The sequence below is a fragment of the Polypterus senegalus genome, chromosome 17 (genome assembly GCF_016835505.1).
Source record: "Polypterus senegalus isolate Bchr_013 chromosome 17, ASM1683550v1, whole genome shotgun sequence".
NCBI classification, from domain to species: domain Eukaryota; kingdom Metazoa; phylum Chordata; class Cladistia; order Polypteriformes; family Polypteridae; genus Polypterus; species Polypterus senegalus.
The window spans coordinates 58,898,369-58,924,686 of record NC_053170.1 but is presented as its reverse complement, the minus strand read 5'-3'; the positions used below and the strand labels follow the sequence as shown (position 1 = coordinate 58,924,686).

The window sequence follows — 26,318 nt, the reverse complement described above, 5'->3', positions numbered from 1 at the left end:
AGTGCCCTGGATAAAAATCAAGATCCATGCCTTTAATGACCTCTTGGGAACAGTGATTGGCAGTGTGACTGTCTGTGGAGAGAATGTCGACCTTGTTGAGAGGTTTACTTACCTCATCAGTGACAGTAATGTCTCTGGTGACGCTTCCTATGAAGTCAGTAGATGGATTGGGAGAGCATTGAGGGTCATGAGGTGACTGGAAAGGGGTTTGTGGCTCTCCTGGTATCTCTGTAAAAGGACAAAGGTCCAAGTCTTTAGAGTCCTGGTGCTTCCTGTCTTGCTATAAGTTTGCGAGACATGGACGCTATCCAGTGACCTGAGATGAAGACTGGACTCCTTTGGTACTGTGTCTCTTCGGAGAATCCTTGGGTACCACTGGTTTGACTTTGTGTTGAATGAGCAGTTGGTTATGGAGTCCTAAATGAGGCACACTACCTGCATTGTGAGGGAACATCAGTTACGGCACTACAGTCATGTCGCAACAATTCCAAAAGAGTGATCGGGTTCACAGGATCCTCATTGTTGAACACCCGGGTGGCTGGACCAGGCCAAGGGGACCCCCACGTAACACCTGGCTGCACCAGATAGATGGTCATTTTCGAAGGGGTAGGACTTGACCGTGTGTCTGCCTTGGGGGTTGCAAACCAGGATCCCAAGCTGTTTCATTGTGTGGTGGGTGTTGCAATGCACTGTGCCAGTGCATGCTCCCCAACCTGAGCCAGAGCTTATCCTGACAGATTCAGGCACAAGGTGGAACCCAAACTTACATGGGTCTACTCATATATTACATTTACAATCATAGAGGACCTAATATGGACTTCTCTGAAGTAAAGCCAGGCTCTTGAATCTGTAAGCTGATAGAACTAAACATGGCAACATTAATGGAGATGAATATAGCCTATCAGTTCACATAGCACCTCATGGCATAACCGCAAAATGTAAATAAAAAAAAGCACAATATTTGCATGGAAATATCAGACTAAAGTGGCCATACAACGTATAGTTTGGGGAGAGGCAGGGAATTTCTGACAGCAAGTGCATTCTGAATTTAAACTTTGTTTTAAGAAGATTTTGCCATCATCACTTTGCTGGGACCTGATGTTTCTGAACAAGCTGCTAATGTTTCTTTGCCCTCTGGGTGTGGTGCCTTGTGATCACATTTTTAACCTGTTTCTGATATTCTGGTACAACTCTTTATTTTTGAGAACTTGAACATTCCAGTTTGCCATTTGGCTGATGATGAGGCTATACGGTATCTGCCTTGTGTCTATGCTGGTTTTGTGCCATTGCACACGGAGCAAATATTGAAATGTGATGCCATGAAAGCCATTTTGTGTAAAGCTAGAACATGTATTTACTCAGTAAGAGGCCTTTAAGAATTCAGGGGGAATCTAATTTGCTCTTTGTCTTGTTATAGAAAAGAAATGGATAAAAAAGCGGTTAACACTGCGAAATATGCATCTACAGTATTTCTCATACACTATTGTGTAACAAGACTTTAACGAGGGCTTCTTTTAGTCTTACTCAGCATCAGTAGAGTAGTCATTCGTCTCTGTAATATGTCACATATTAAAATATCTTCACTTTGGAATGGTCAGAGATTAGATAAAATTGGATTAGATTAGATTAGGTTCAGCTTTATTCTCATTGTACAGGTATAATGAAATACAGTTTAGCATCTCAAAAGAAACTGCAAATAGTAGAGTATGGTGCAATAGACAGTGGTTGCAAATAGTACCATAAAGTGCAATAAACAGTAAGGTGCAATAACTCAGCATACAAATGAGAATATATACTGTATATCTATATGATATTTGAATTTACAGGTAGTAGCATATACAAGGAAGAGTATAGATATGAATACTGATCAGTAGTACAGATACATGGTATGAATAAATATACTGTAGATATATGAAGGTGGCTTAACAGAGAAATAGTTCTCTTAATATTGTATACTTCAATATAAGACCTGTAGATCCTTCATATTCAGAATTTATTTTACCAGCGAATCAAAGGCTCCTAACATGGCACACTGCACACCTTATAAGAGAATAAACAAAACGAAGTAATATGAAAGTGTCTTATTTTGTGTTTTAGTGCCTGACACTCGGCCATCTAAGCTGAGTAGCAATTCCAGGTAAAAAAAAAAAAAAATTGTCAAGACTCTTTGTTTTCTTCAGAGTAACTTCTTGATGTTGCTTTTGTTTATTGTATTATGCTATGGATATTACAGTAATTTTGCTAATTTTTAGTAAACTTCTTGTTATTAAACTCCATGTTTTAAAATGTACCTGTTGTGATTAGGATTATTAGTTTATTACAAGTATTTTCTTGGTTCCTGATACTTGAGAAAAACACCTACTAATATAGTAACCATATGGGAGAACCATTAATTTCCGTTTTTCTTTTCTTTTTACATTCTAATATAGTTAGATATGCTTTTCTCTTATGTTTGTTTGCTAATTTTAATTTTAAGCATTGTTGTGATTTAAGTTAGCCCATGTTTACTAACCATATCTAAGCTGTACAAGATAAGCCTTTCTGCTATTCCAGATATATAAAAGACACAATCTTTGTTGATTTGGCTGTGACTTGGCATTTATCTCAGAACCCAAGTCTTACCTGAGAATATCTGGGGAAGGTTATAATCACAAATTGTGCCTCATGAGACAGTCAGCAGTATATTATTCATCTTACCATTATATTAACAGTTGTTATCTTATCACTGTGCTGTCAGTGCTCAAAAAATAATTTAGACTTTGGGGCACCAGACCCATGGCTGAAAACTTCTACTGGGATGCATCATCTCACTCTCTTTAGTCGGTCTAAAAGAAAAATACACAATTTTAAAAATATGGTTGCCAAAGGGTTATTGTATAAGACAAAGGTGTGATTAATTATTTAAAGGGTCACAGATGGCGCTGTTAAACACAGAATGCCTTTCCAGATTTTACTACATCACTAACAGTGTTAACAAAAGTGCCTTTCAATCAAACGTCTTCAGAAAAAATACTGGAGGGCTGAAACTGACCCACTCACTCATGGGAGGTTAACAACCATGTACTCTTTCAAGAAGTAGTGACTAGGAGTCTCTCGTCACTGGAAAGGAAAACAGCAGATGGATTTGCAGTTATATGTCTCATCTGAAGGAGGGAGGGCTTACATAGGAATTAGATTATGGAACCAAAGGTATGCAGTTCATTGCCTGTGAAAGGTTGGGTGGGTCTTTTACCAGAAATAAACTGAGTGACTGCCAGATGCTATGAAATTACAAGCATGTATAAATATTACAGAAACGATCCCAGGACAAGGCACCTCTGTAAGAACTGGAGTGTTCCTGCATTTTTGAACAGTAACCTGGAAATATGCCCTGCGAGTATTTTTTGATGCCCATTTCAGAGGAGTCCACAGTTAATGGACTAATGAGGGAATGATGTCAGATGGGGAATTTGTTCACTTTCCCCAACCGCAACATGCCAGACTCTTTGAATACATGCTTGTGCTCTTTCCTCTTTTGCTTTCACATCTGACAAATAAAAAATAAAAAACACTTTCTGCAAAAATATCCTCAGGAACGCCATCATTTTTGTATGCCACTTATTGCTTTTACTTACGGATTATTTTACACATGAAAAAGCCATTCACTGAACTTTTCCAAAAAGTCACATATCTCTTTTTTTATTTGAAACACTGCTATTTATATAAATTAAGCATCTGAAACAAAAGGGGAGAAGGGGATAATTAGACTGGATTCACTAGGCTGTAGTCATAAAACAATCCAATCCACAAAAAATCACATTTAACCTGTCTGCTCACTTCACAACTTAACCAGGTATATATCTCTGAAATGAAGTATTTAATTTTAAAAAGTAGCAAAACAGGGCCATGAAATGCAGCAGGGTTATGAGACAGCCTGGTGTCAGCTGGCATGCCATAACACCAAAACCGCTGTCAGAACTGCCGTTTACACAAACATTGACCTGTGGCACTAAATAAATGATGGGAACATCTCTCAGCTATTCTTAAAAGGCCACATTATACCATATGTGGGTGTGATACACACTTGTCAGTCACCAATCACCAATGTCTAAGCAAGGTACAGAAAAAAATTAAAAAGGCAAATGAAATGTTAAATTATATCAAAAAACTGTTGAATTTACATCAAGGGATCTTATGCTCAAACTAGTCAGGCTGCATCGGAAGTATTGTGTGCAGTTCTGGTCACCACTGTAAAAGAAAGACATAGCAGCACTTGAAGCTGTGCAAAGGAGAGCAGCCAAGTGCATCCCAAGACTTAAACACATGTCCTCCTCTGACAAACACAGAGAATTAAACCTGTGTGGTCTCGAGCATCCATCCATCCATCCATTATCCAAGCCGCTATATCCTAACCACAGGGTCACGAGGGTCTGCTGGAGCCAATCCCAGCCAACATAGGGCACAAGGCAGGAAACAAACCCTGAGCAGGGCGCCAGCCCACCGCAGGGCACACACACACTCCTACACACCAAGCACACACTAGGGACAATTTTAGGAATGCCAATGCACGTAACCTGCATGTCTTTGGACTGTGGGAGGAAACCAGAAGGAAACCTGGTCTCAAGCAGCGAGAGCTAATTCAGGTTTTTCAAATCCTCAAAGGCATTGGAAAAGCAGATCCAGCAACATCCTTTCAGCCTCAGGGTGAATCACATACTCGCCGTCAGAAGAAATTAAGAGGAAGTGCACTTAAAACTGAAACAAGGAAGCACTTCTTTATGCAAAGAGTTGTGGGACTCTGGAACAAACTACCAAGACATGTAGATGAAGCAGAAATCTTGATAACCTTTCAGAAGAATCTGGATGAGGTAATGGGACAACTTAGCTAAACAAACGGGATTGATGGACCAAATGGTCTCCTCTCGTTTGTCAAATTTCTTATGTTCTTGTGTTAAACCAGACGATGCAAATAATGTTTGAAACATCAAGTAATGAATAAAGTTGTCTTTTGCCCATAAACAGAACAAAGTACAGGTGTGTTGGTGAAAGGAAGCTACCCAACTTGTGTGTAGCTGAAATCCCCATACTGAAAATCATTGGCCTTTATTGCAGTAAAGCAAATTAAAAAAGAATATTTACTGTGAATGTGTAGTTTATAACAAATACTTCAGCATTCATGATAGATGTGCCTTAGCTTATTTAAAGTGTTGTAGATTATTAAAGAGTGAATATGTTAATTTTAAAAGGAAAAGACAGTAGGAGACTTGTTTACCAACTATATAGAGCCTCTGAAATTCCATAGCCATTATGTTATCATGCTAAATAATTTTGTATTAGGCTTAACTCTCCAAATACTTTATTAACAGCTGAAGTCAAGCCAAGTCATGAACTTTAAAGTGCTCTATCTTGAATAGAACATGTATTTTCCAATGCCCTAAATATTCACCTGATACTGTAGGTTGTTCCTACTGATTATCATAACTTTACACTAGCAAAGAGTTTTCTTCTTTTTTTTTTGTTTTTTTTTTCTCCCAGTGTACTCATTTAGTTATTTGGGTATTCACACTGCCTATATATTGCCTAATATCCCAGGATCATCTGGCCCAAGAAAGCCTCCTTCACTGAGCACATTCTTGCACACATTCTCACAGCAGGCTTACTGTATGTTAACCAAATGTACAGTCATTAGAAAAAGTAGGTACACCACATAGAAATTGTTAACTTTTTCAACACACAGGTCAAACTCAGTTTGAACAAAGTGCCAGGGACGGAAAAAACAGTTTGTTATAACATTAATTTCATTATAATAGAATTTGCCCATAGCACATACTTGCAGTAGTGGAATGCAAAACTCGATGACATCTTTTTTCTTTATGACTGCGAGAGGTTGAAACCCATACGGAGCCCTAATATTTGTTATGCTTGTTGTCCATAGTGTGCGGCAGTCAGTATTATTATTCTTTGAGAAAGAATCGGAGGTCCCGCTCTGTGTCAGGAGTAAATGCCCCTTTAGTTCCAAAAAAATAGCGCCTCTCAGTGTACATAACACAGACGTACTGGAGCAATCGCCACTTGAGTTACATAAACAGCACCCCTTGGTTTCTGGAGCACATGCCCTTTAACTTTCATAAATGGCGCCCCAGGTGGTATCATCTAATAAATTGTTTCCCAACCTGTTCTTGATGGCCAACCACATAAACTCGCTCTGTCAACCAAACCTGATTCACTGCAGCAGCATCACAGGTTGGTCATCTCCCTTAATCCCTGCCGCCGCGATCGTGCTCAATTCACTCATAGAGTCTAGTTACAGACCTCCAGAGCGCTGCAAGCACAGCTGAAGTTGTGTTCTCACCCATAGATCCATCCACAATGTTTTCAGTCTGCGGCAATAATCTTCTTGAGCTCCATTCTGTTGCAAATGCATGACGAAAGTGACATAAAAGAGCAATCCAATTGGCTGTTGGAGCTCCTGAATCGTGATTTTTGGTCCAAGGCCAGAAGAAATGGGCATGTTTTGCTTTTTTTTATGACATATTTTAACATTAGTTCTATAGCAAATTTGCTAGGATACAAAAAAAAAATGTAAAAAAAGGCAATTTTGTTAGAACACAGTTTGTTCTAACAGAAGTCGACCCATTATTTGAACAGGTAAATATCAGACCTTAATACAAACAGTAACTAGAGATAAAGGTGATATACTTGAACAAATGGCACTTAAAATTGGCATTGTATATTCATTCTCACATTCTAAATTAACAAAAATGCAAATTTGTCATGTGAAAAAGGTAAGTACAGCCCTACATAGAGTCCTCAGCACTATAAATCCCTAAAATTAGAATCAGGAGTTCCAGATTAGGTGCCAATAATTAGAAACTCCCTAGGGAGCATGCAGGTGACCCTCTCTTATTTACAGTAAGCTCCAGATATGAAGGGTCTGGTGTTCTCTTTGCTACTGATGTGTGTGGTGTCAATATGCCAAGATCAAAAGAGCTCTCTAAGATCTTCAAGAAGAAGGTTGTGGCAAGGGATTGGCCAGCCCAGCAAATTCAGCCCAGAATTGACCATTTGATAATAAAAGAAGTTGCTAAGAACCACAAAATTCATCGCAGTGTCTACAGATAACTCTTCCGAAATTTGCTGTCAAAGTGCATGCATCTGCACTCAGAAAGAGATTGTATACATTTGTTCTTCATATGATGTGTGCCAGGAAAAAGCTGCTGTTTTCCAAAAAGAACATTAGAGCAATGACAAGGCCTTCTGGAACAATGTGCTCTGGATAGATTAATCAAAAATAGAGTTGTTTGGCCACAGTAACAGTAGACATGTTTGGCACAAACCAAAGACAGCACTTCAGGAAGAGAACCTCATACCAACTGTGAAGTGAGGTGGTGGAAATGTTATGGTTAGGGTTACTTTGCTGCCTCAGGACCTGGGCAGCTTGTAATCATTGAATCAACTGTGAATTCTGCATCATATTAAAGTATGCTTGAGGAGAATGTGAGGTCGTCTGTCCAAAAGCTGAAGTGGAACTGGAAACGGATCATTCAACACAATAATACTTTGAAGCAAGGCCACCAAGGAATGGCTCAAAAAGAAGAAATGGAGGATTATGGATTGGTCTAGTCAAAGCCCTGATTTTGATCCAATTGAAATGATGTGGAGGGATCTGAAATGGGCAGTACATGCAAGAAGACCCACAAACATCTTTCAACTGAAGGAACTTTGCATGGAGGAGTAGTTTAAAACTTCACCAAATCAATGTCAAGGACTGGTGGGCAGTTAGAAAAATGCTAACATTTCCAAGAAAGGGGCACTGTGTGCATAAAAGTATACTGTTTGCCTGTTCAAATATGTTGAAAAAGTCAACAATTTCCATGGGGTGTACATACTTTTTCATGTGACTATACAAGTACATTATTTGAACGTACAGTAGAAGGAGAACCTGGATAAACCAAGACAAGAAGGCCTAATTTCCAAAGAGAGACTGACTGGGCTAGGAATCAACCACCTCACTTGACAATTTGAAAAAAAAATTAAAAATCATATTTCTATTTTTCTAACTCGACCCAACATAGACACACTTAATAATTAGAAACTGAAAGTCACTGAACTGATAGACACCAGGATGTTTAGGTGTGGATGATGTACATTCTTGACAGTCAATTTTATAAAGTAGTATTTTTAAAATTCTGAACCATAGTAATTGGAAATAAATATGTTTGCTCTTGTAATTTGAATAGTTCAGAATTTCATATCTTCCAGTGGAAGAATTGTCCTCTGGCTTCTTGCATACATTTTTGAATGAATTTTCAAACTAAACTGAAGAGATGCTGCTGTCAATGCAGGCCTGTACACTGGCCCGCCTTGGCTGCCTCTCAAAGAACTTGAGAAACAACATTTAAGAATATAAAAGACTCTGAGGAATGTAAAGTGGGATATATTAAATTTTCTTGTATTGATCTGCTAATACTGAGATCACTGCCACCTAAAAAGTCCAGTTACGCTCTATTTGAAGAGCTGCTCATCTGAAGATGAAAGGATGAAAAAACAAATATCTGGAGCAAGTTACAAGCTTGTCTGTAGATGTAAGAGGCAAAGATCTGGATTGAGGATAAAAGTAAAGATTCAGACCTGGCCTCATTTTATATAATGAGAAATATTCTATTGCTTTTATGTAAGTTGTTTGAACTGTTACATCTCATAGCGAGTTACTGCAAGTTCAGATACTGTAATATTTTGGGTACTGTTGTCCCTATATGGAAAGGGAAGGATGATTGCCTGGATTGCAGCAAATACAGGGGGATAACACTGCTCTCAGTGCTGGGCAAGGTCCTTGCAAGGGTCATCCTCACTAGGATCCATGATCACTTCCTCACCTACCAGCGACTGGAACAGTCTGGTTTTACGCCTAAGAATTCTACAATTGACCACATCCTGGCACTGAGGGTTCTCATGGAGTGCAAACGTGAATATCAGCAGAGTTTCTTTGCAGCCTTGATCGAGCTGCCCTGTAGGAAATCCTAAGACTCCCCCTCAAGGTTGCTGGATATCATGGCCGGTCTGTACACTGGTACTGTGAGTGCTGTGCAAAGTAGAGGCAGAACCTCTGCGTTTTTCCCAGTTGATTCTGGGGTTCGTCAGTAGTGTGGTCTTGCTACTACTCTGTTCAATGCTTGCATGGACTGGGTTTTGGGCAAGGTTGTGTAGTCTAGCAGCTATGGGTCATCTGTTGGTGAAGAAAGATTCACCGATCTTGACTATGCTGATGATGCTGTGATCTTTGCAGAGTCCATGGAGGCTCTGATTAGGGCTCTCAAGAGACTGAGCGAGGACTCTGAGTGTCTGGGCTTATGAGTGTCCTGGATAAAAAACAGGCCTTTAATGACCTCTTGGGCACAGCCATCAGCAGTGTGTCTGTCTGCGGAGAGAATGTCGACTGTGTTGATAGGTTTACTTACCTTGGCAGTGACATTCATGTCTCTGGTGACTCTACCTATGAAGTCAGTAGATGGATTGGGAGCGCATGGGGGTCATGTGGTCACTGGAAAAGGGGTGTGTGGCGCTCCCGGTATCTATGCAAAAGGAACGAAGATCCAAGTCTTTAGAGTTCTGGTGCTTCCTGTTTTGCTATATGGTTGCGAGACATGGACTCTATCCAGTGACCTTTGATGAAAACAGGTCTCCTTCGGTACTGTGTCTCTTCAGAGAATGCTTGGGTACCGCTGGTTTGACTTTGTGTTGAATGAGCGGTTGCTCACGGAGTTCCAAATGAAGCACATTACCTGCATTGTGACAGAGCATCAGTTATGTCACTATGGCCATGTGAACCAGTGATCCAGCGCGCAAGATCCTTATTGTTGAGGACCCAAGTGGCTGGACCAGGCCAAAGGGATGCCTACATAACTTCTGGCTATGGCTGATGCATGGTCATTTCTGGAGATTGGGACTTGACCACATGTTTCCAACCAGAATCCAAAGCTGTTTTGTCATGTGGTGAGTGTGGCAACACACTGTACCAGGGCGCATTTCCCAACCTGACCTGAACTAATCTAATCTAACTCCCTTATTTATGAACACTGAAATAAAGGAGCATACGTGGTTTAATGTACAACATATATTTATAAAAGCCTTCACTTATCCAAAATTTCAAAATCAGCTGTTTGTGTAAATCACCATTTTTTGCAGTCTCAACTGAGAGAATGTTTTATCTTTACAGCTGTTGGATATTATTTGTATTATTATTTTGTGTGTACTAGTTGGATAATGGCCACTACAATAACTGGAATCTCTTTTTACCCATTCCGAAATTATGCCTGATAACTGAAATAAGTAGAAGAAAACCTAATGAAACCTAGAGGTCAGGAGCCAATACAGAAAACATCAAACAAGTGTTTCAGATAATTACAAATATTAAATAACATAATGTAAAACATAGTAAACAGGACTTAAATAACACCCATCTTTGATATGTAGCCATTCCAGGTGAATTTACAATGTCTTAGTTGGTATTCTGAAAGTATAACCTATACTCTGTCCTTTACTGTTAAATATTTGTGCTGCATGTGACTGTTCCATATAACATGAAGCAAGTGAGCCACATATAACTGATGTAAGCGTGGCATGAGCATGATGTTATTAATCACATGGACTGAAATTTAGAATCCCTCCATTGATTTTCTTAAACTACAATTTTAAATTACATGGAGGAGCACTAAAGCCTATCATGGCAGCAGTTGTGAGGTAGTAATAAACAATTGACGGTGTTCCAATTCATCATAAGACACACTCATAAACATGCACACACCCTCATAATGGACAACACCAGCATGTCTGACCCTAAGACCTCGAAGGAAATCTGAAATCTGAAAATTCCTTTTAAAGTCAGTGGGCAACCTGGGAATGGCCTTTAATCTGTTACACAGTAGCTCAGACCACTGCTACACTACTTCCCTACCCTCTTTCAACAGTATTTATTACCATTCTAAATAAAATTCCTTTTTTTCTTACTTGACTGTATTTTAACTGCATTTCATCAGATAAAATTTTTATACACAGCCAACATTTCTTGTTGCAACTCTATGCAAAGTGCATCTGTATTAAAAATCCTCGAACCAAAACTTACTTGAACTGAATGTCCTTGGATCACTCACAATGTTTTCATTTCATGGAGTCAAAATTGTTCAGATTCTTGGCTTAAAAGGGAGCTAAAAAGAAAAGGCTTATGAAACGGGTGACATATTTTTACAGTGTCCAATATTAGGTCAGTCTCCAGTGACTGACAAACACATTCAAATTGTCAAAGCTAAGGCAAATAATTATTTCTGTGCGTTTATTGTTAAGAAGTACTTTCTGATGTTGAGTAAAACGTAGAAGCACAAAAGTCTTTTTTTTAATCATGCCAGACTGCTTTCTTTGTGAGTCAGTTCAGTCAAACCCTCCCAGGTAGCCGGTCACCTGTACTGAAGCCATCTTCAACAGTGCTGCCCATAGCACAATCAGGTCATTTCATAGGATGTGCATCCAGAGATTAATGTTGCCTTTAGTTTCGTATGGAAGCAGTGTATGCCAGCCTCGTGGAGCTGATAATATCTAAGTGAAAGTTTGTTTAGAAACATTCTTTAAACGTATTTAGCAAGTCTTTGCCCACTTTTTTGCTGTTATGTACGGATGGGATTCTCTCTAATTACAGAAAAAGTACGAGGAGTTACAAGTGAATTAGCACTCTGACTTGTGGTCCCAGTGTCACTGAACACCAATTCTACTATTCCTATTAAATGGCTTTTGTGACCTCTTTCTTGTATGCCATAACAGAGGGACACCATAGTCTAATAGGGATCCTACTGGCATCTCCTGCTTTATAATAGGCAGGAACTGCTGCCATCTAATGTCCACTTGGGGCAAACAACAAACATGCTGAGCATCAGTTTAATATGGAAATTCATTCTGTCCTGTGCAGTCCTAGTGGTGCTGCATGCTGCATATTGCTATGGTAGAATTTCTTTATATTATTATTATAATTATGAGATTTAAAAATATAATAAAAAAGCGTCATGTTTGTATCTATAATTCTTTGTACATATATGCATATGTATTGTTTTATGGTGTTTGGGTGTTTTAATGTAATGTATTTTGTGTTTATTTCTAAATATTGTAAATATTACAACAGACAACATGGTAATCGAAAGGGTGCTGTATATAAATGAATTCAGGGAAACTGAATATGTTGTATAATTGGCATATAATATTCTGACTGACTATAGGTAAGGTTATAATCACTAAAAAAATCTTCACAACTACTGTGTTTTTTGTAACACTTTTCTTTAGGCATCCATTGTAAGCGACTACTACTTGTGTTCATGTTATAAAATATATTACAAAATTTTTTAACAATTTACATTATACAACAATGAAAAATGACAATAACACATTTCAAGAGTCATTACTTTTAATTATTATTAATTATTGTTTGTAACATAGTGAAGAAAATATTTATAGACTGCTAATAGCTGCTTTATAATGAATATCTAAACTAAAGTGTGATCATGAACAGGGCAACATCAACATTTTTAAGGCAAGGTGAACAGAGTGTATTACAGTCATTGATAATAATAATAATAATAGTGGCGCAGTAGGTAGCGCTGCTGCCTCGCAGTTAGGAGACCCATGTTTGCTTCCCGGGTCCTCCCAGTGTGGAGTTTGCATGTTTTTCCCTTTGTCTGCGTGGGCTTTCTCCGGGTACTCTGGTTTCCTCCCACAGTCCAAAGACATGCAGGTTAGGTGCATTGGCGATTCTAAATTGGCCCTAGTGTGTGCTTGGTGTGTGTGTGTGCGCACCCTGCGGTGGGCTGGCGCCCTGTCCAGGGTTTGTTTCCTGCCTTGTGCCCTGTGTTGGCTGGGATTGGCTCCAGCAGACCCCCTTGACTCTGTCGTTAGGATATTGCTGGTTGGATAATGAATGGATGGATAATAATAATAATAATAATAATAATAATAATACAATCATTAGTACAGGCAGAGTGGTGGCTCTGAGGCTAGGGATCTGCACTGGCAATCGGAAGGTTGCTGGTTTGATTCCCGTAAATGCCAAAAGGGACTCTGCTCTGTTGGGCCCTTGAGCAGGGCCCTTAACCTGCAATTGCTGAGTGCTTTGAGTAGTGAGAAAAGCGCTATATAAATGCAAAAAGAATCATTACAATTTATCAGGACCTGATATTTCTTTTTTTGTTGCACTGGTAGGGATTTCAATTTTGGCTTTATGTTGAATTAGCAGGGGTACCCGGCGCTGGCCAGGGTGGAAGGTAGTCACTAAGTACATTCCTCTAGAGGAGAGCCTTTGGCCCCAAACCAAGATTTCACTGACTGAACCACCTTAGGGATCAACTTTGCATACCTCTGTTGAGTCCAGAAATACCTCCTAAAGGCACTTCCCTAATGAATGCAATTAGCCTTCACTTAATAAAACTCCCAAAAGCAAAACAATTTGGAATGAAACATAGCCTATGGTCTTACTCTGAACAAATGAGTGGAAATTTGGTGGAGAAAGTTAAAACAGTGCGGATTTCTATGCTGGAGAAACACACATATTCAGCCTTTTGCTGTATATTAGATTAAATAATATCATCATCAAGTACAGTATATTAACCAAATTTGTTCAATTGCCTTTTTTGTTTGGTAGCTAAGAAATAAATGCTGATTATAATCACTACTAGCATGGTCAAAAATTCATATTCATTATTATTTTAGAGTCACATTAATAGCTCATGAACTAAACCATAGTTTTAAATCAAGACTACCCAGGGTTGTTTCATTTACATCATCTCATTTATAAAAACTGTTCAAGCCTACTTTTGTAGTAACAAGCCTTTTAAATCACTTTGTTATGAAGAGCAATATAGGCTGTAAATCATATGTGATATATTGATCGGCGTGTTCATAATATTGTTTTTTTCTGCATGTTCTATGGGTTTGTATGCATACTATATTGCTTAGAATGTGTAAAATATTGGTTTCAAACATATAAACTACATTGGTTCATGTGTGGATATCATTGGTGTGCAAATTATAAGCTCATGTGCTTATATTATTGGTTTGTGTGTGAACAACGCTGGTTTTCGTTCATGTGCTTTTGATTTGCATACCACAGTGTTTTCTGTGCGTAGTGCGCACTTGTTTTTTGTTTTCTGTATCAGTTCTACAGGTTTTTGTGTATTCATTCCTGTTTTGCTTCTGCATGGCACTGGTTTTATGAATATGCTATATGAGAACACTATATTAGTTTTATGTGTGTCTTGCACTTGTGTTATCTGTGAATAATATTGGTTTTGGTTGGATGCTACATTTGTTTTGTATATGAAAACTCCTGGTTTATTAGATCTGCTGCCTTGATTTTTCTCTACTGGTTTTACTTGTCTCCTATCCTGATTTTGCACATGTACCATACTAGATTTTACATGTTTTCTACAGGATTTATATGTATTACATTTGACGATCACATAATTTTCAGAGGTGATTTATAGTGCAAATAAAGCACCTTTACTACCAGCATAGACTATTCTAGAGTGGAATTATGAAAAAGGTATGTATATAAATGAGTTCAGTACTCTCAGTCCCACAGAATTTCAATTGGATTAAGCAAACTGTGAACATCCAACAATCCATTTTTGAATCCAGTTCAAGCATGTGGGAACTGGTGCCTATCCTGGGGTGAAACAGTGGACAAAATTTCAGTCCCAGGGCCCACACAAACCCAGACTCCCTAACACTACCTCACAGCTCCAGAGTCCTGAGTTCTAATTAAGGTCTGGGCACATTCTGTGAGGGGTGCATTATGTTCTCCTCTTGTGTCCATGAGTTTTTCTCTCGGGAATTTTGATTTGCTCCCATATGCCAATGCATGTGCATGTTAAGTTAATTAGTTTAGTAAATTGGCAGTGTACAGTATGAGTGTTTGGAGGTGCGTGTGTGAATGTGTCGTGCAATGGATTGGCACCCTATCCAGAATTAGGTTCTGCTCGATGATGCCAACAATCCCATCATGAAATTCAAATCCTGATTTTATTTACAGAGCACCTAACCCATTCAGAGTACTTTATTATTGTAATGGCACATAGCAAATGTTTGCAAATATTTAATTAGTTCAAGAGCAAGCAATAATTGTACTGTATTCATCTGAAAATCTGACATAAAATAGGTGAAGAGATTTTTAGACAAAGCTGTTATGGAAGGTAGCTAGTGAGTTAAAGTGAAGTAAGGAAGTCCTGAGTGGGAAATACTAGTCATAAAATCTGGATAGTTCAGTGAAGCCTGAACTGAATGAAATACACATTTGGCGTTTCATTGTTTTGTATTTCATGCCGTAACTGACTCTTGACCTCTGACCTATATGCTAACACTTTGAATGCTGTGTGAACGTGAAGACAATCCAGTCCATTTATCATGCAGTTTAAAGCACCCTGAGATGCATCAAGTCCTTGAACTTCAGTGTCCTGAGCTGCTGTCAGTCACAGCCAAGTGACCATCATCTTTCTGTGCTTCCCATCAGTCTTATTGTAACCTTTTGTGACCCCAGGAAACGCAGCTAATTTTATGCCACTTCCATGGGTTAGAGGTCACTTCTGTCAGACTACTTTCATTGTGTCACCTTTTTGGTGGCTTTCCTGATATTTTCCTTCTGTCTCCTTTTTTTTCTTATTCTCAAAGAAAATTACATTTGCTTTGAGCATGCTCAATATATGAGAGGTTGACTTTTAACTAACAGGAGACATTTTGGAGGCATTTAAACTTTTAGCAGAATATCAGTGAGTTTCTAACATAATTGGGGTAAATAAACAAAAGACAAGCAAGGGAGTAGGTTGACATAAAGAGGGCTCTAATGTAAAGAACTGCAAATGATACCTCTATGAAATGCACTTATGGATGTAATTCAGTTTTAAATTATAATTCCAGAATAAGAGCTAAGCATGCAGTATATATTGCTAACTGTAAATGTAAAAGACTCTCTTAAATATTTAATATTGTGTTTACATTTCATTCTGCAAGTTGTGCTCAGTTAAAAAATGAATAAATGTTGGTAAAACAAGTCTTATTATTTAATGAACAAGGAATGACAACTTAAAGTTTGCATTTCCACGAAAATCCAAATTAAATTATAATTGTTAGGCAATATAAAGATGTTACGGTAATGGGAAATATGAATATTTTTACATCAACTCTGATTGTTTTTTAAATAATAATGAGAGGGCATATATTTGAAGAGCACCTTGGCTAGCAGTACATCTGTGTAAATAATACATGTATTTAATTTCCTAGACATTCCAAGAAGAGCTTTGAGCTGCAAACAAATGTTGTCTCTAGTAATGAGTCCCAAGATGTTGGGTGGAGCAGCATCTAGTCAAAGGCTCCATCTCCTTTGCCAAAGTCCGCTCTCATTGCACAACAGGGTCCTCTTTGAGTTTGATTACTGTTCTTTACTCAGATTAATTAATGGAAATGCAGAAAACAGAACAAATCTTTCAAAGGTCAGAACATAAAGAGTTTATTTGTATTATACCTGGGCTCGGATTCAAGCCCTTTCTACTACACAACACACACACACAACACAATTAGGCATACGATGAGATGGAAACTACAAAGGTATTTGATTCTTTTCTTTGCTAATGCTGTATTTTTGCTTAACGATAAAGCACAAGGATGTTGTTCCATTAACTCCCATTCACAATGCAAGCAAGTAGTTACATATTTTCCTCCTTTATAACACGTTTTTTTTTCTGAGAATTAAAGTTGGTCCCAGTAGTAGCTTAGGCTGCAATGCATTGCATTTCCGAGAATGCTTTGGATTCTGAAAGACACCATTATATTTTCCACCTGATCATCTATGATTGGCTCCTAATGTCACATGCAGTGTGAAACAGCAGGTCTTCACTGAGTTCCTCAATACCACTATGAGATGGATTTATTAAACATTCTCTCTCTTGTGTGAAATTACACCCCCCATCTCCATTCTTAATACAGAAATGTGTTTCCTCAAAGCAGCCCAAAGCTGTGAGTTGTTTAATTTTGGAATATTCAGTTTTGTTTTCTTTGTACAAAGAAATCAATGCATTCTTTCCACCAGAGGAAAATCCTAGTAAATCAGGCTGAGCTCTCTCACACACACTCTTTTTAAAAGTGAAATCCCACTGTGAGTTTATAAAGATGCTTGAGACAAGTTTATTAATAGCCTGAAACACTTTCACAGAAGGAAGTCTTTTAGATCCACAAAGGGCTTTTTATTTAATCTGGTCGAACGTCTTGTGCCATACCGAATTGACAACGAGCCGTTACTGTAAAGAGCCTTTGCACTTACATCTGAGAGCTGGTCGGGGGGGAGTATGGGTGTTTCAAACTTGGCCATTACAGACTTTGTCTTTGCATGCAGTCCCATGCACTGTTCTCATTTACACAGCATTAAAAGATTCTACAGAGCAAAGTAAAACGGTGACTTCTGAGGGAACTCTGTATTATTAGAATATCAGAATTACAGATCTCTGTTATGTGAATTATAGTCCCACCTTCAGCAGTACATCCAGTTTTCAGCTAGCCTGTGAATCCCTAAATGTTGTGTCTGTGCAGATATCTTACCAACTGATTTCAGATGTAGTGTTAAGTCCTCCGTACACGGTGACTCAACATGCAGTGAAAGCTTCTTGAATTCTTTAGTCCAGCCAGTAGTGACACCATCTGCTCTTATTAATATGGTCCTTATACTAATTATGGTTACCAAAATGTACATTTGGATTGACAAAATACTGTGAAAGATTCTGAGGCAGATGTTGAACTCTTAAACTTCAGTGTGTTGGGTGTACATACACATACAGTGGAGACCCAGACAGACTCCTTCACATTCTGCACACTTTATTCTGTTGTAGATTTAAGTTTAAATGGATAAGTTTGCCATTTTGGGAGTACCGCGGGAAAGGGTTGCAAATACTTTTTTTTTAATACATTTGCAGACCTTTCTAAAAACATGTTTTGACTTTATCGTTATGGGTCACTGAGTGTTAGGCTAATAGCAAATTTATTGATTTAAAATTAAATTTACAACACAATAAAGTGTGCAGAAAGCTAAGTAGTGTGAATACTTTCTGAATCTACTGTAGCTAACTCACTGTCAGTGTGGAGGATGTCCATTTTCATAAATTAATATTGGCTTCATCCAGATAACACAGTTCTCTTCTACCATATTAAGAATGAGCATGGCAGGATGTGGGTGAATGGGCCCAGCAATCCAATTCTATGCCTAATGCTGCAGGGACTGGCCACATCTACCAGTTTATCTGAAATAATATAGGCTGGTTCATAAAATGTGATGCATTGGTGAAAGTATAGCCTTGTGAAATGTTTTCTCCCTGGGACTCAGAGGGTTGGATTTTGAAGCCTCAGTTTTAAAGTGGAGTAGCCCCGAAACCCTGTGTGCTTTATTTATATTTTCATTAGTTGCAAAGCCAGAAATAATCCACAAACTATCACAAAAAGAATTTTCTAGCACTGTACTATCTGTTAGTCAATATTTGTTTAGTTTGGTTCAAGTTATTACATTTTTCCAACAATCCTGTAGATCTGCCATATGGCTTACTTGCTTCTCAGGTTAATGGACGACTTTCCTGTTGTCGGCAAGGCAGTGAAAAAGAGTTGTGTTTGTCAGGGTAGCCAACTTCCACGATGATTGTGTTTCTGGTTTAACTTTGCCTCTGCCATCCATCAACTAAGGTGTTTAATCCCTGTTTCAACTGTGCTGCTAGCAAATGCATGACCTGGTGGTGGAGGCTGCCTTGTCTTAGTTATGTGTGTCCATTGTAGCTGCTTTAATTACACTTGTCACTGCAGTTCCCAGTCTCTCAGTCTAAGAAGTACTTTCCTGGGACCTCATTTATAAAACTTTGCCTGGATTTGAGCGTGAAAATATGCTCACTTCAAAAAAAATCAAATTTGTAAAAGCTGCTTTATGCACAGTTATATGCAATTTACCCTTTATAAAGCACAATCACTTTGTGAATATGCATATGTTGAATGCCACAGTGAAGCATCCATATTTGGAGCATGCTAATCAGTCTCATACATATGCAATCACAATGTTGCAAAACTTCACTGGCTGGTAGAGTAGCTTCATTGAGACCCCAACACCAGCATTCCAGAATATCTGGCTGTGCTCCGCAGCTGAGCATGAAAGATCATGTGCGGCATGATAGCACCTCTTCTCTGTGCTCTAGGGGTCTGGGAAAGGTATAAGGCATGAGGAAGCTGGCACATGTAATGCTGTGATTGCTGTTACAATGAATAGTACAGGCCATATGAAAAACTGAGGGCTCAGCCAGTTACCTTACCAACACGCCAGCCACATTGTACAGCACAACCACGTCTGTCAGAGCGAGTTTGTCTCAAAATGAATGAATCACAGTCTGACCCAGGCCACGGAGACACAACGTTTGCCAGTCACATCTTGGATGACTTGTGCATTAAAGGAGCATACTGAACTGCTTAAAGTTAACAGTTTACTGCAATATGAGTACAGTATTGTGCTCCAATTATGTTAAGAGAACTGGACACTGCTGCAAATTGTCTTTTTATGTTGGCAAAACATGTTTTTAAATTTTATTTGCCAATCTAGACCCACAGCATACAAAAACTGGATGTAGTGCCTTGCCAGTTGGTTAATGGTGTCCAGCACAGCAGGCATCAAGGAATGAAGCTTGGCTGAGGTATTCCTGACCTGTCAGCCAGTTCCCTGAGAAGTGACAACAGGTAGCCAATATAAACTGAGGAAGAACCAAAAGATGTCCTTTACTTCAAATACGTAGCATTGGCCCTTTAAAAAGGGAACAAAAATACTATCTGTACATTATATTTATCACTTCTGAGGTTAAATATGTTTGTCATATTAACACACATTATAATAACGGCTGGATGACATTAATTAGTATGCATGCGAGCCGTCATTTAGCCGGTGTGGTCGCTTCACAGTTTCCTCCAAAATGATGCATACAGCGAGGTCAAAGTTGCCGTAAAAAATACGTAAGAGTCGCCATCAAGTTTTCTTTTATAAATCCTGACATTTGTGTTGGAAGTTGTGTACCCACATTTTGAGCCTCATTTTGTGGATATGCAAGCTTTATAAACGAGGCCCCTGGTGTCTATCCCTATGATTTTTCTAACTGTAGTTAAGTTTTTGTGTTTTTTTTCTATTTGCATGTTGATACTTTTGGGCATCAGTTGTGTTCTGAGCAGCTTGGAACCCTTTAGGGAAAGCTGAACAAAAACAACATTGAATACCTGCTTTTCACCCTGGCAAAGCCCCTTGAGTTCGACTCCACATCCCCTTCCATTGTTAAGGTTGTCTGACTTACAGTATAGTTTGCACTGCTCATTTAATCCTTATTTTCTGTAGAATTGCATTCTAGTTGCTCATTTGGTTAACAATTCACTAACTCTGAAGAGATTTACTGGTTAAAAGCCCTACTTTGTTTATGACCACAATTTTGTTTACCAGAAATTTACATAAACTTAAAAAATAACATCAGCAATCCAAGAAGTATAAAGGAAAATTACTATTACTTTAATTTTTTATATACCCAGCTAGACCACGAGAATTTGAATTTGATATTTTTAGAGTGGCATGATATTTTAACGAATATTCCATATGTTCATGAGTGGGCATTGTGATGGACTGGCAGTCTGTTCAGTGCTGGTTCTCACCTTGTACTGCCAAAGTAGGCTCTGGTCCACTTGCACCTTGTACTGGATTAAGCAAGTTATGTTATATTTGCATTAATAGTCAATGCTTTTACCATGCTGGCTATTATTTACAGAAAAACAATCAAATATTATGTTTTACTGATGCTTATTTTTCTTTTGATATACTTTGTTAAAATGATATGCAATTATTAATGAAAAACAGACATTTCTTTTTGTGATTTGAAAGCCTACGAGGAGACAAATTATTTGTATAGCACATTAGCTTGGAAAACAGATTTTGATAATGAAAGGATCAGTTACCATAAAATGGCATTTCATAAGTGGTTTGTCAACAAATATTGCATTCACCTTTATTCTGCATTTGACATCTTTATTCAAGAAGTAACTGGCTGCTTATCAAGTTTAAAATTCCTCCCAAAATATAACATTTTTTATCTCCCTGCCCTACCAGATACATATTTCTTCCACTCCGAATTGTTTATGCTGATCCATTACTTCCCCATTGTAAATAATTATTGCACATGAACAGGCAGTCTCGCCAAAAGTGTTACATAATGAAGAAAAATGCCAGTCGTAACGATTTGTGGTCAACCCATTAAACTATCCCTTAAAAAAATTATAAAGCACAACTGCCAGGTTCATTTCCAGCCTCAAGCATGAAATATCCAGAACAGCAGAGAGCTTACTGCCTGGGCTGAATGAAAGTGAACATACCTATCAAGAAAAAAAGAGTTGCAGACAAGGTTCTGGAATTGCAATTATCCTGTTCCAAAACCTTCCTCTTCATGGAAATGTGTTCAGAGCCAAAATACACACGTTCCTCTTGCTATGAACTTCTCGTTCTGAAAAAGACAAAAAAAAAAAAATGACCAGACTAATGAGTGTTGATTTCACCAGATTCTCAGAAATCAGACCGGGTGTAAAAATGTGTGTCTGTACCTTTCATTGTTCTCTATATTGCATAAGATGAAAAGGGCCATGTTTTGAATGTAACCTGAAAGAGTACAAGTACTCCTTTAAAAACAAGTGAGGCAGTACTTAGAGTACCATTCAGCCAGACAGATCTTCACTCTTACACAATCACATTCCTGTCAGCAGAAAGTAGCACTAAGTAGTTTGTAATAAGCCAGGCACAATTTTTGAAAAAAAAAAAATCATCTTTTCCTAATAATCAAAATATCTGTGAGAAAGTTCTCTTTCTGTCTTTTTAAAATAAGATTAAGAAATTTGAAACACAAATAAATTATGACAGGGAAGGAGAGCAGTAAAAAAATATGCCTGGCTATGAGGTGGCGTGGTTTGGAAACACTTTGTTGCCATTCTTCAGTCTTAATAAGCCCAGCTATTGCGGCAAGAGGACCGTTGGCAGCATGTTGAGAAGTGCATACCAGGCTCTCTCTTTCATATGAAAGGATTTCAAATCCCTTCTGCAGAATGCCAGCTAGACAATGCCAGTCCTTTTGAGAGGTCCAGTAATGGCCTCATGATCTCTGCATGAAGGTCTAGTGCCTGACTGGGCCCCCAAGATATCATCGAAAAAGGCATCTAAACTCGCTTCTGTCATTTCAAAGGAATGGTTATGGTGCTCACCATGTAACAATGTAGAGAGCTTCAGGCACTGTATCTGCGCAGAGTATTCCCTTTCCTTCCTGTTGAGATTTTACTGATGGGTAATGGTCAGTGGTCAATCTGGAGTAAAGTTTTATTACCACTGACTGTATACAGATGCACTTTGAGGAGACTGCATTCGAGTCTGCCATGGCAGCAACACTGCAGCACAACACATCACCTGGCAGTGCATCTTTTGACCCAAACTTATTTTTAGCATTTGTTTTAAATTTGGAATTGTTACATATGTTTAATGTCATTGTTTTGTTTAATGGTTTGTGTATAGTGTATTATTCGACCACGTGGTGGTAACAAATGCTTTTCATCCATCCATCCATTATCCAACTCACTATATCCTAACTACAGGGTCATGGAGGTCTGCTGGAGCCAATCCCAGCCAACACAGGGCACAAGGCAGGAAACAAACCCCGGGCAGGGCGCCAGCCTACCACAGATGCTTTCCATTGTACTGTTAAAAAAAAGATATTAAGTTTAATTCTGACCAAAACACAAGTTAGAAAGAATATGTTAACTGCTGATTTTTATAGCGTGTCCTTGGAACATACAGTTGTGCCTGCTCAGTTGTTCTCACATGATTGAGCTGTGCTTTGCTATTATATTTTGTTTCTTAAATAAGGTCAAATTAATAATAAAAAAACAAATAATATATACTGCATTTTTCTTTCCTGGTGCCTTTATTTGCAAAATTATGCAAACTTTGATCTGTTTTTGAAATTTCTTACAGGATATTAGGGAACCTCAGCAGCATAAGGCCCATGGCAGGAATTACTTTGGCCCACTCAAGCACACAATCACTCTCTGTTTTAGGCCATATCCGCACTACACTGCTACATTTTCATTTACAAACAGTGTTTTTTAATGAAAACAATTTCCATCCATACAATTATTTTCACATTGTTTGCAAACGTATTTCCGTCCACACAAAACAAAAATGATCTTTGTCCATACAATCGTTTTTACATTGTTTAGGAATGTGTCTTCATCCACACCAAAATGACCAAAAACACATAGAACAAGGACATTTAACTACATCAGGTATGCACATATCAGAGGATAAATGTTTAAAGGAGTAGTAATACTGGCGGCCACAGGATTTATCACAAAACTTTAGCGACCAGTAAATTATTTGCCTTTTGCACAAACACTACAATACAATACAATTTATTTTTGTATTGCCCAAAATCACACAAGGAGTGCCGCAATGGGCTTTAACAGGCCCTGCCTCTTGACAGCCCTGATTCTTTAAGAAGACAAGACAAAAATTCCCAAAAAAACCCTAGTTGGGAAAAAATGGAAGAAACCTCAGGAAAGGCAGTTCAAAGAGAGACCCCTTTCCAGGTAGGCTGGACGTGCAGTGGGTGTCAAAAAGAAGGGGGTCAATACAATACAGCACAATACACAGAACATGTGTGCAGCATTCAAACTGTACAAAACACACAAGTAAGCAACACAACAAGCGCCATGGAGGGCAATTCTTCAGTGCATGCTGTGTTGAAATGTGGTTTTCTTCCCCAAAGGGTAACCAATCAGAGTGTGATTAGAGTCTATGTTTTCAAAGATCTGCACTTACGGCTGTCCACATCACAACACTGGGGCTGCATTGTCAGAAGTTTATGGCTCTTGAGATTGCTTTCTGAAGTCTCTGTTTTCGGAGGTTGAAAAAAAAGGGGTAGTGTGGACAAAACACAAAAATGGAGACTAATGTCTGCGTTTTTAAAGCAAGAACATGGCAGTCTACTGGACCACTTTGGGCTTTTTAATTAACCTAACTGCATATTTGAATTTGTGTCATAAAAGTGTTGAAAGTGGGAGAACTTGCAGGTTTAACACAGACTTCATGGACGTTATATCTCCAGTTCAACTGTGGCCAGTACACAATGTTACCAGCACAGCTAATTTGCTGCTTGTTATATATCAGTACAAAGATAGGCTTTGTAATGAGGATAAATCGGGGTAAACAAAAACAGGTTAATTCCCTCAATATTCCATACAAAAAACGTTCCAGCTCATTTATAATGAGCTCCAAAATAATGATTGAGTACTCTGTTTTCTACTTTACAGTATTATGTTTTACAAATAAAAATGAAAGAGGGGAGATTGTCATCATTTATGGAGTGTAAAGAATTGTGAAGCCATTTCATGAACTAAAGAAAGATGAAGGCTGTCATTATGTCTAAAACTCAACGTAAGAAGAGAAACCCAGCATCAAGGCATACTGTAGGCACAGTTGATCTGAACAAGAAAGAAATACAGACAGAACGGGAGGCTTGGCTTGTCATCCTGCTGTGGAGCTGTCGGCCCCTAATTCCACTGCTCTCACGCACACTTCACCTCTAATGGAGTGTCTAAGGTATTTATTGGATTGGGGAATGGCTGCCCTCTGCCGTCTGTGTTTAATGGGCCTGAGTATTATGTTTGCATGTTTCCATTCTCTGTGCCAACCTCTTTTAAGGTTTGTTTTTTTTTTTTTCCTGCAGCAGCAGCTTCAGTAAATGTTATGTGGAAGCATGTTATTTTTCTGGGATTTTAATCCTTACTGTATGAATGGTCTTTTTTCCACACTAAGTTGTGCTACATGTTTTAGTTTTGCATTAGTGGTGCTCAAAGTCACTGGTTTGAATTTGCAATAAATAAAATTTCAAGAATTTAGTTTTTTTTTAGACTTTGTGAGAAAATGTAAACCACCTGCAGCACTCGAACAGTACTTACAAACCTATATTCAGCTGTCCGTTTTGTGGGCAGCTCTCATGTGTGAACGCATCTTGTACAGAATATTATGTTGGATGCCAGCCATCTGCATTTCAAATGGTTCATCCAGATTTCAGCATTAAGTGTACAGCCCTAAAAGTAAAATATTCTAAAAGCCCACACTAACCCACTCAACCCCTACTAAAAATAAAAAAAAAACACTTGATGAAGTTTACTTTTGTTGTCATATTGTTCATTTATTTACAAAATACATTGTGACACTATATAGTTTATTATGTATTAAAAATGTATTTACAACAGAGTGAAATCACTGCACCCTTACTTTTTGATGCTGTTTAACTGCATGAAAAATAAGCACATACAAAGAAACACATATGAACATTTACACTACGTGACCAAATGTTTGTGGGCAACTTGCCATCAAACATATGCGACTCGACACTTGATTCCAAACCTTAGGCATTAGTAAACGTTAGGTACTCTTCTGGGAAGGCTGTCCACAAGATTTTGGAGTGTGTCTGTGCGACTGTGTGCCTATTCAGCAAAAAGAGCATTTGTGAGATCAGGTACTGATGTTGAACAAGAAGACCTTGTCCACAATCGGTGCTCCAATTTATCCCAAAGGTTTTCAGTAAGGCTCAGGTCAGAGCTCTGTGCAGGCTACTTGAGTTCATCCACACCAAACATGTCAAACCATATCTGTATGGATCTGGCTTTTTGCACAGGGTCATAGATGTGTTTCTCCAAACTGTTGTAACCATGTTGGAAGCTCATAATTGTCTAAAACATCTTTGTATGCTGTAGCATTCATAGTACCCTTCCCTGGAAGCAAAGGGTCTAGCCCAAACCATAAAAACAGCCCCAGATCATTATCCCTCCTCCACCTTACCTTACAGTAGGCACTATGCAGATCAGAAGGTAGCGTTGACCTGGGATTTGCCAAACCCAGATTTGTCCATCAGACTTCCAGATCATGAAGTGTAATTGATCACTTCAGAGAGCAATATGCATTACACCAGAGTCCAATGGCAGTGTGCTTTACACCACACTAGCCAATGCATGGCACTGCACATCTTAATCTCAGGCTTGTATACTGAGATGTCCTGCTTGGGGTAATCCTCTGCCCTGTTTCACACTTTTAACCTTGTAATTCCTTTCTAGACATTTAGCCCTGTATTGTATAATGGTTCATTTAAAGTCAAATATAGCAGCACTCTTAACTGTAATTCATAGTCTTTAACAGGCCATGTCTTTCGTCATGCTATTTAGAG

The 26,318-nt window shown here is 38.5% G+C and overlaps 1 protein-coding gene across 2 annotated transcripts in view; it reads right to left on the bottom strand.

The window, feature by feature from the left end:
- col8a2 (collagen, type VIII, alpha 2) overlaps positions 1-26,318 on the bottom strand; it is a 259,356-nt gene that overhangs the window by 148,546 nt on the left and 84,492 nt on the right. The window contains exons 2-3 of one of the 2 annotated variants that reach the window (XM_039739393.1): positions 21,424-21,551; positions 11,102-11,183 (exon numbers count right to left, since the gene is read on the bottom strand). The gene's annotated coding sequence lies outside the window, so the exon portion shown is untranslated. The remainder of the gene's footprint in view (positions 1-11,101; positions 11,184-21,423; positions 21,552-26,318) is intronic. The other variant, XM_039739392.1, reaches the window with a different exon arrangement.